The following is an 11,753-nucleotide window of genomic DNA, read 5'->3' on the forward strand; positions in this document are numbered from 1 at the left end:
TTCATCTGAGATCAGGAACGAGACACTCTCACCACTTCTATTCAATATAGTATTCAAAGGCTTAGCCAGAGCAATTAGGCAAAAAAAAAAAAAGAAAGAAAGAAAGAAAGAAAGAAAGAAAGAAAGAAAGAAAGAAAGAAAGAAAGAAAGAAAGAAAGAAAGAAAAGATGTCCAAATTGGGCTGGAAGAAGTAAAACTGTGACTATTTGCAGATGACATAATATTATACACAGACAATCCTAAAGTTCCATCAAAAAAACTGTTAGAAATAGTACACGAATTCAGTAAAGTTACTGGATACCAAATCAATACACAAAAATCTTTTGTGTTTCTATGCACTAATAACAAATTATCAGAAAGAGAAATGAAGAAAATAATGCAATTTACAATTAAATCAAACAGACTAAAATACCTAGAAATAAAGTTAACCAAGGAGGTGAAAGACCTGTACACTGGAAACTACAAGACATTAATGAAAGAATTTTAAAAGACACAAATAAATGGAAAGATATTCTGTGCTTATGGATTGGAAGAATTAATATTGTTAAAATGTCCATACTACCCAAAGCAGTCTACAGATTCAGTGCGATCTGTATAAAAATTCCAATGGTATTTTTTGAAAAAATATAGAACAAATAATCCTAAAATTTGCATGGAGCCACAAAAAACCCAAATAAATAGTCAAAGCAATCTTGAGAAAAAAGAGCAAAGCTGGAGGCATCACATTGCCTGATTTCAAACTATATTACAAAGCAATAGTAGTTGAAACAGTATGATATTGGCATAAAAACAGACATATAGATTAATGGAACAGAACAGAGAACCCAGAAATAAACCCACACATATATGATCAATTAATTTACGGCAAACAAGGCAAGAATATACAATAGGGAAAGGACAGTCTCTTCAATAAATGATGTTAGGAAAACTGGACAGCCACATGCAACAGAATGAAACTGAACCACTTTCTTACACCATACACAAAAATTACCTCAAAATGGATTAAATACTTGATTGTAAGACTTCAAACCATAAAACTCCTAGAATAAAACATAGACAGTTAAGTTTCTTCATATAGGTCTTGGCGATGAAGTTTTTAATCAACATGAAAAGAAAAAGCAAAAGCAACTAAAGCCAAAACAATTAAGTAGAACTAGGTCATACATAAAAAGCTACTGCACAGCAAAGGAAACCACCAACAAAATGAAATGGCAACCTACTGAATGGGAGAAAATATTTGCAAGTCATGTATCTGATAAGAAGCCAATATTGAAAATATATTAGGAACTCATACAAATCAATAGCAAAAAACAAATAATTCAATTAAAAATGGGCAGAATATCTGAATAGACATTTTCTAAAGAAGACAAACTGATGGCCTCAAGGTACATGAAAAGATATTCAACATCATTAATCATCAGGGAAATGCAAATCAAAACTACAATGAGATATCACCTCATACCTGTTAGAATGGCTATTATCAAAAAGACAAAAAATAACAAGTGTTGGGGACAATGTGGAGAAAAGGGAATCCTTGTACACTGTTAGTGGGAATGTAAATTGGTACAGCCAGTATGGAAAAAGCATGGAGGTTCCTCTAAAAACTAAAAATAGAACTTGAGGCTCATTTTTTGTATTCCTTGCTCCAGTCCTAGAATCAGCCATTCTGTAAGGAATCCTTGTTACTTTTATTGGAGAATGGTATTGTAAATTGAGATCTAGATACTAGATATGCTGATTGCTACCAGGGTGTCATTGTTTCTGTGCCTCCTCCACCAACAGAACAATGTGATATATGTACATATACTAACCCATGTTTGTACATATTTCTATCTATATACGTTTCTGTGTATATATATAAATGTTAAGATAAATATAAGTTCATATTGATGTCTCCAACTTTAGCCCACTTGAATCATGCTACTCATCTCCCTTTGCATGTCTGTAACCTGCCACTACAACAGTGAAAAACTGGACTCAACCATTCACCACTTAATTCACTTAATTGTTTAATTCCAGTGGACATGTACAGTGGTTCCAGAATTGTTAACCTATACCCCCACGGGTAATAACTTTAACTAAAGTGCAACGTCTAGTCAGTTTTGTCTTTAGTTTTACAGACATTACTCATTTCCAACGTTACGTAGATCAGCACCCTTTTCTCCCAACACTGTCACAGAAGTTATTTTGTACGTTTGTTAGATTATTTTATCGCAGTCTGCACTCCATCCTGGCGTCTCTGATCTTCTAAATGATTTTTTAAAATTTGCATGCATTAAGGCTCACTGTTTGTGCTGTAAAATTCTGTGGGTTTTGATGACATTATGGTCACATACAGAATAGTTTCACCACCCTAAAAATTATCTGGGCTTCACATATTCAACCCTTCCTTCCCTTCAAATTCCTGGCAACCACTCATCTGTTTACTGTCTCTATATTTTTGCCTCTGTCAAAATTTTATCCTTAGCTCTAAGCCCATTTCTTTTTATTGCTAAATAGTACAGTATTGTATGGATGTGCCACAGTTTATCCATTCACCTATTTATTCTTTTACTTATTGAAAAACATCTTGTTACTTCCAGTTTGGGGTCATTATAAGTAAAGTTGCTATAAACCTTCTTATGCAGGTTTTGGCTGGACATAAATTTTCAACTCAATTGGTTAAATACCTAAGAACATTAATACTGGATCATATGGTAAGATGATTTAGTATTGTAAGAAATTGCCAAGTTGTCTTCTAAAGTAAGCTGTACCGTTTTTCATTACCACCAGCAGTGCAATTCCCACCAGTAATGAAAGTCCCTGTTGCTCCACATCTCCTCAACATTTGGTTTTGTCAGTGCTTTGGATTTTAGCCATTGTAATAGGTGAATTGTAATATATGATTTTGTTTTAGTTCGCATTTCCCTTGATTCTAAATGATGTTAAGCATTTTGTCACAAGCTTATTTGCCATCTGTTTATCTTCTTTGGTGAGGTGTCTGTTCAGATCGTTTGCCCATTTTTAATTGGATTGTTTTCTTACTGTTGAGTTTTGAGACATCTTTGCACAATTGTATTCCACTTCTTTATCAACATGTGTTTAGCAAAGATTTTGTCCCAGAAGAGAAAATTTTAACTTTAAAATCCAACTTATCCATGTTTTTGAATTCATCAATTGTTCTTTTGGTGTTGTATCAAAAACTCAACATCAAAACTACAGTCACCTAAATGTCCTTCGTCTTCTTCTGAAAGTTTTATAATTGTGCATTTTACGTTTCTACGATATATTTTGTGTCAAATTTGGATAAGGTGTAAGGTCTCTGCCTAGGTTTAAAGTGGTTTTATTGTTGTTGCTATATATTGACATCCAATTGTTCCAGCACTATTTTTGAAAACACTAGACTTCCTCCACTAAATTGCCTTAGCAAGTTTATCAAAATTCATTTCATTATGTTTGTTTTCATTCGTCTAGGCTCTCTATTCTGTTCCATTGATCTGTATGTTTATTCTTTTGTCAATATAGAATCTCTTGTTTTCTGTAGCTTTCTAGTAAATCTTAAAAACATAATGTGAGCCCTCAACTTTGGTTCTTCATCTTCAGTATTGTGTTGGCTACTCTAGAGTCCTTGCCATTCCGTATAAATTTTAAAATCAGTGCTTTGATACCAAAAAATAACTTGCAATTTTCATTGAGATTTCATGTACTGAATTGATAGACAAAGTTCAGAGGAACTGACATCTTAATAATATTGATGCTATTAATCTGTAAAAGTGAAATCTCTCTCCATTTATTTAGATCTTATCAGTGACTTTCATCATTTTTCAGTTTCGGCATAGAATTCCTGTTCATATTTTGTTATATTTACATCCAAGTAATTATTTTGTGGGGCCAGGGATGGGGTGTGTGTGAGGGCCGTTGCTATTGTAAATAGTGCTTTATTTTATTTTTTAAATTTCAAATCCCAATTATCTATTGCTGGTATGTATGAAAGCAATTGACTTTAGTATGTTGCCAATGTATTATATATTAATCTTGCTAAATAATTGCTTATCTTTTCCAGGAGTTTATTATTTTTTGTAGATTCTTTCTGCTTTTGTAATATATAATTGGGTGCTATAAATTCCATTTAAGCACTGCTTTAAGCAGCTTTTGGTGCATCCCAAATATTTTGATACGTAGTATTTTTGTTTTAAATTAGTTCAAAATCATGTCTTAAAAATTTCTCTTAAGCCTTCCTTTTTTATCTCATGGGTTATTTCAGAATGTGTTGCTAACTTTCAAATGTTTGGCGATTATTCTGATTTTTTTTACCTAATTGATTTGTAGTCCAAATCCATTGTGGTCCAAGAACATATTTCATACGATTTCTTTTTTTCTTTTTATTTTTAAAAGTGTATCTTAAGTACCTGCATGAAACATATTTTGGTTAATATTCCGTGTTAGCCAGAGAGGATTGTGTATTCTGCTCTTGTTAAATGTGGTATTCTATAAATGTTAATTAGATCAAGCTGACTGATAGAGCTGTTAAGGACGTCTTTGTTCTCACTGACTTTGCCTATTCGATCTAGCAATTGCTGACAGAGAAGTGTTGAAGTTCTCAACAATGATAGTGGATTTGATGATTTCTCCCTGCGGTTTATCAATTTTGCCTCATAATTTTGACACTCTTTTGTTTAAGTGCATGCAACATTTAGGATTGTTATGTCCTTGGAAAATCGATCACTTCATCATTAGGTAATGACTCTCTTTATCCCCAATAATCTTTCTTTTTCTGAAGTCTGAAATTAATATAGCTACACTCACTTTGTTTTAATTAGTGTTAACGTGATATATCCTTCTCCATTCCTTTACTCTTAACCTATCTGGGTCTTTATATTTAAAGTAGGTTTTTATAGACAATATATGGGGTCTAACATATTGAGTCCTATTTTATCCAATCTGATAATATCTTTCTTTTCATTGATGTACATAGACCACTTACACTAATAAGGGCTATGGATATATCTGGATATATATCTAACATGCTTTCAAATATTTTCTGTTCATTGTGTTTGTTTTGGCTTTCTTTTCCCACTGATTTTCTGCTTTCTTTGGTTTTAATTGAACATTTTATATTATTTAATTTCATCTCTTCTATCAGAAGAGATATAATGTATTTCTTTGTACATTTTACTTCTTTGTAAAATATTTTTAGTGTATACTTGAATAGCATATAGATCAAAAACATTAGAACATCCCTGCATTAATTAAAGAAATGTGTTTTCTGAGGCTGGCCCTGCGCCATAGTGGTCAAGTTCGCTTTGGCAGCCCGGGGTAGGCAAATTCTGATCCTGGGTGCAGATTTACACACCGTTCATCAAGCCGTGCTGTTGCGGCGTCCAACATACAAAATAGAGGAAGATTGACACAGATGTTAGCTCAGGGACAGTCTTCCTCAAGCAGAATAAGGAAGATTGGCAATGGATGTTAGCTCAGGGATAACCTCCCTTACCAAAAAAGTAAAAACAAAATAATGTTTCCTTTATGTTAAAATTTAACCTTGATATAAGGTCATAGATTCCAAAAACACAATTTTGCAAAATTGGCTAAATTAAACTAGGAATTGGGGGACCTAGCAATAGACTATGAATTCATGGTTTGATACCAAGTTATGTGGCGAATTTAGTTTGGGCAACATAGGAAGTGTTTTATCCTCATTGCTCCAGCTGCCCTTGCCTTCTCCCATCCCTCAATATCAGTTCTCTTGACCTAAACTGAATGTCTACAGTTCTCAAAAGAAATATTTACAAAGTAATTTTTATGAGGAAATTTGATGTGTATTTGTTACTTAATTGAGCTGGTCAAACCAGATGTGCAGCAACTTTATTTTCTAAAAACTCAAATTTCTTTACTGATAAAACAAAATGAATTACAAAAGGACACAGGACATATCTTCTTATGTCTTAGAATTTCATTGATAACATTTTTTTTGAGGAAGATTAGCCCTGAGCTAACATCTGCCACCAATCTTCCTCTACTTTATATGTGGGACACCTACCATAGCATGGCTTGACAAACGATGCATAGGTCCGCATCTGGGATTGAACCGGAGAACCCCTGGCCACAGAGTGGTGTGTGCAAACTTAACCACTGCCCCACCTGGCCAGCTCCTTTTTTTATTTTTTGAGGAAGATTAGCTCTGAGCTAACATCCCCTGCCAAGTCTCCTCTTTTTGCTGAGGAAGGTTGGCCCTGAGCTAACATCTGTGCCCATCTTCCCCTATTTTATATGTGAGATGCCTACCACAGAATGGCTTGGTAAGCAGTGCATAGGTCCACAACCGGGATCCCAACTGGTAAACCCTGGGCAGCTGAAGTGGAAAGTGCAAACTTAACCACTGTACCACTGGGCCAGCCCCAATACATTTTTGAACTTGAGCTCTAAGGAAAATTTAAATAATATATCTTTTTAGATTTATGCCTATATTCTGAGTTAGCACACACATGCACAATAAAACACATCCTCCTGGTTAATGCTCACTCTGTATCTGTATGTATGTTTGTATAGGTGTCTATATGTGTATGTGCTGGGGAGTGGGGGTGTGTGTAAAGAGATAAGTTTGGTCCTGATGAGAAAGAAACTGAAAGTATAGAATTCAAAAATCAAGATCACGTCAATCACACTTGCCTTCTCCATAATCATCCCTCAACCTCAATTCTCACAAACCCACAGGACATCTACTTTGGATTCTAAACGTACTTAAGAGTATTACCCCAATAGGGGTAACAGGAATTGAAATAAGATTGTCTTTCTGGCCTCAGTTTCCAAATAGATAAAATTGAATGAGGCAGCTATCTAAACAGTTCATTTCAGTTATGAAAGTTACTTTTCTATGATTACTTGAGTGATTTACTTAGGTCTGTAATATATAAAACATTTCATCTAAATATATATTGACTCAAGCTAAATTTTGGACTTATATGTATATGCATATTTCTAGATACTTTTTATGTGAGAATATTGCCAGATAAAAAGTGTGGGAAAAAATGAGGTGGAAAATATATTTATTTGAAATGTAATTTCTTAAACTTCTTAAAACACACCCCAGATTTTTCAGTGCATGCCTTGTAATTTTTATCATATATTGAGTACATTTTTAAGAATGAAATATATTTTTCTTGATGAAAACAATATATAGAGACCATTAGAAAAAAACAGAAAATATTGAAAGTATAAAAATTGAAAGTATTATAAATCTTGACTATGTAAACATATTATATATATTGATATATCTATATATATGTACCTTATGCATATATATGTGTATAAATACCTATAGATGTATATTCACATATACATTTATGTATGTATATATGCATGAATATATTCATATACATGTATATATATTTTATTTATACATATAATAGAATATTTAAATAGATACAATAAAAGCTGAATCAGATTATTTTTCCATTGGTCTTTTCATTTGATATTATGAAGATTTTCCTATAGCTCTAACTATAGGCTCTGCATCATCATTCTCAGAGTTGCATAGTATTTGGTTAAGTGGAAGTGGAAATACTACTTTTTATATGTAGTTCCCCATAGGTGAGCATTCAGTTTTTACACAATTGTTTCTTATTAAAATAAACTCTGTGGTGAGTATTTTAGCAATTGCATATTCTATAGCCATATAATTATTTCCTTAGTGTAAACTGTAAGAGTTAGAATTTTTCATCTATACTTTTAATACTTATATACTGTACCAATGCTATTCAAAAATGCAGACTGTTCAATTTTAACTACATTTCACTGTTTTGAAAATATACATTTAAAAAAATTGCTGAATTAAACAAATTTTCAATTTGAATATAATTTCAATCTAATTTGAATATACGTGTCTATTTTGTGGAAAATAATGAACTGTATAACCCTGATTTTTTAAAGGTATATAAATCTTCAAAATCCAAAATAGCACTTATAAAACATATTTGCCTTATTCAAAGTATAAATAGCGACACCCTCTCGGGCCTCTCAAATACTGCATATGCCATAACACTGTTACTTTGGCTTGTGACCGCTGGATTGTCAACTACACTTATTCTCTAGATCAGTGGTTTTCAATGTCACAGCTTGGCAGCATTTCAGTCCTGAGTCTCTGTAAAATTATAGATTGCTAACTCTCATAGGTTTTCCGGATTACTCTAAAAACCATAAATACCAAATCTGGAAATGCCACAATCTACAGTATTTACAAATATTTTGCTTCTCTTAACTTATTATCAAAATAAACAAATATGTTCATGTTTTCATTAAACCATCAATGAAATATTAGAAAAATTGACTATTTTGAATTTTTGAATAATTATTTTTCTAGAGAAGTAAATGCACGGATTCTCAAATTACTAGGAAAAGAAGGCATGTTTGACATGTAGACTGGAATAATCTTGCAATATTTGAAAATATAGAATATCAAAAAATATTTAATTATAAAAAAACATTTTTCTGACATCAAGGACCTTTAATAAGGAATATCATCTTTCCCAATTGAATTTCTTTTCTAAAACCTCAACATCTTGAATCATAAAAACCAAGACTACATTTCACAAAGGTTACATTTGTTTTCACATCTGGAAAAGAGTTAAATCAATAGGCATATTTGGAAGAACAAAAGTTGGAGTGTATATTCCACTGGGTGAAGAAAAAGGAGTTACCGCAAGGTAAAAGTAGATGTTAACAGACTAATGATCATTTTTTAATAACAGAAGGACGTTTCTGTGGAAAAAATACCAATATATTTTTTTCATTGCTGTCTTCTCTTTCAGCTAACCTTTGAATGAGAGAAACTTCTGCTGATGTCAAATGACCACGAGGATATTAACAACTGGACTTGGAGCCTGTCGGCCACTGTTGGGTATATCTTCTTTACCAAGCTAGCTTTCTTCACTTCTGCCACTGACCTTGCAAACAGCTCCGACAAAGGTCGGAATGGATTCATTGATCAGCTAGACCAAGCATATGACAGTCTGTGCCTTAATTGAATCCCAAAAGGGGGCAGACTGGGTTTTTATTACAGAGGCCAGCCGATAGCACTCATTAAAAGCTCCACAGACTGTGTGGTTTACTAATTAGTTTATTATACAGACACCTTGACGATGGGCAAAGTTGTCATTTTGCCCTTTATCGCACTGGGGATGTTGTTAAAAGTTTAATCAGCTAACACTGACCAAGTTAGCTTGGCAGGCTGTGGATGGTCATTACTGAGGTCACCCCTGCTGTAGCAATTCTGACAGGGTCACAGCATGAACTTACAATAAAGAGAGTGTTACATAAGGTAAGAGTGCACCTGAAAGGGACCCCAGAAAAGAGATGTGCTCTGCGGGGAGTAGGAAACAGATGGGCTGTTAGGACAAGTGAATCCTTTTAAAGTTTATCTTTGCCTGCCCTGTTTAACATATGCTTTCTGAAAAGATGGGGCATACAACAATCACTTTGATATGATTATCAGAAATAAGATTGGTAACAGGTTATTTTGGCCAAATATAGGGGCATTTGTTTAAAAATTATTTACCCATATTTTATTTAAACTTTTTACGTAGTTCTAGGGAAGTAAGCAAGATATTTTATACTGTTTAAACTTGCCTTAGTTAGACGAAAGAAAAAGTCGTATTATAGACTAGTATTGCTATTTTTACTCAGAAAATTATTTTGAGCACATTCTGATTGTATAAGAAAATTCTTCAATTTGCCAACTTTGTCTCATTTATTTCAGAGGTTCTTATTTTTTTTAATGGGCTAGTTTCTAAAGTGTACAATATCTAAGGAAATTTTCCTTTATGTGTCTAAGCAAGATTATGCAGTAAGTGAAGTATAGATGAATCCACCTTATGCATTTGGTAAAGATTCAATAGAGGAATACAGGACAATGTCAAGTTAAAAATTATTGATAAATTCAAAATATAGGTAATGTATAAATAAATGTATAAAATATTATTCTCTTTATGTCCATTTTTTGACTGCCATAATGATTCTGTTTTGTGCTGTCAGTAGAATTGGTCATGCAGTCAATCAAATTCGATTGTTAAGTTAGCCCCCCACAACATTTTTCAACACATAATTTTGATTTACTGTTCATTACCTTAGTGGTACCGTACTTTACAAAGTAGCTGTTTATGCCTTTTAATAATGAACTTAAGCTCTATGAATGATCTACTAAGATGCAGATAGCCAGTTTAGAAAGAAGTATCTGCGTGTCCTCTATGTCTTGTCCTAGGATATTCGAATCTCTAGAGATCTGCATGGACCTGAATCTTAGACCCAATTTATATAATAAGCAAATTGTGCTGAACCAGCCCTGATCCTTTGAAATTGTAGCTTTTGCCAGCATATAATCTTATTTTTTTCAGTCTCAGTTATCATATCTGCAATATTATCTGTAGGCTTTGTGATAGTAAATCTACATGGGTTAAACAAGATAAAAATGTGTTCAAACTACACATTTATGTTTGATACAACAAACTTTTAGTTTGACTGTGTCATGGAAAATAATATGCGACATCGAAAAGCATCTACCCTGGAGAATAAAATATAATACATGTTTGATGACATTGAAGGAGGCTGAATGAAGACAAATGAAGAAATATTCTGTATTGCATTCGAACTGCAGAAGGAATTTTAGTAAGCATTGTGCATTATCCAAATTGAAATTGACCCAGGAATCCAGGTCTAACATTGAGACTAACTATAGGGCTTGTAAAAAGGAGGCATCTTCAGGGGTTCACTCTCCTTGTAGTCCCGAGGAAGCTTCCCATGGAGACAGATTACTTTGTCGAGCCCACACAGGCAAATGCTTCATCAGTAACTCACTTTGGAACAAAAAATAAACTCTTTTAACAGTGAAATTAAAAGAGTACTGCTATTATGTATGTTTCCCCCCATAAGCCATGAAGGAAATTGGAAAAAACTTTTATTAAGAAGTCTGAAACCTCGTCTTTTCAAAAATTTCTCAACAGCACACGTTAGTTTCAAAGACTTCCAAGACGTTATCCTATATAAAAGTTCAACAAATTTAACTATTAATGATAAAATCTTCTGTACATCACCAGACAATTTAAGTAAAGTGAAAAGTCAAATTATAGACCACGAAAAGATATTGACAATATGCAAAACTTACAGACTCAATATCAATAATGCATAAGAAATGCTGATAAGTAGTTAGGGTAAGGGAAAATACAATTGAAAGAATGAACAGAAGACAATGAAAATACATTTAAAAGAAGCAGAAAGATGTGAGACAAAATATTTATGTCTGTACATATAACTGTATATATTTCACACATTCACATATATAAAACATATATAAAATATGTTCAGATTTATTTGTAATCAAGGAAATGCAAATCAACATAGCGAGACATACCATTTTATATACATTTTGAGTGGTAAAAATTTCAAATTTGGATAATACAAAAGGTAAAATTTAATGTGGATACGTACAATCTCATATATTACTTTTACTTTTGAAAATGGCTTGGTGTTACATACAATTGAACATTCATATATCCCTCAACCCAGCAAACCTATCCCAAGGAACTTTTGGCATGTGTGCTTCAGAAGACATGCACAGGATTGTTTATATCCTGGCTGGCACATCCATGTGTGCTTATTTATTAAACTATAAATAAATAAACAAACAAACACACAGATACACAAATAAAAGTAGACTGTATATAGCCAATGAGGAGGATGTGAAAGGAAATAAGGATTTTGTTTAATTTGTATATCGGTAGTAC

This window comes from Equus przewalskii, chromosome 5 (assembly GCF_037783145.1).
Source record: "Equus przewalskii isolate Varuska chromosome 5, EquPr2, whole genome shotgun sequence".
NCBI lineage: Eukaryota > Metazoa > Chordata > Mammalia > Perissodactyla > Equidae > Equus > Equus przewalskii.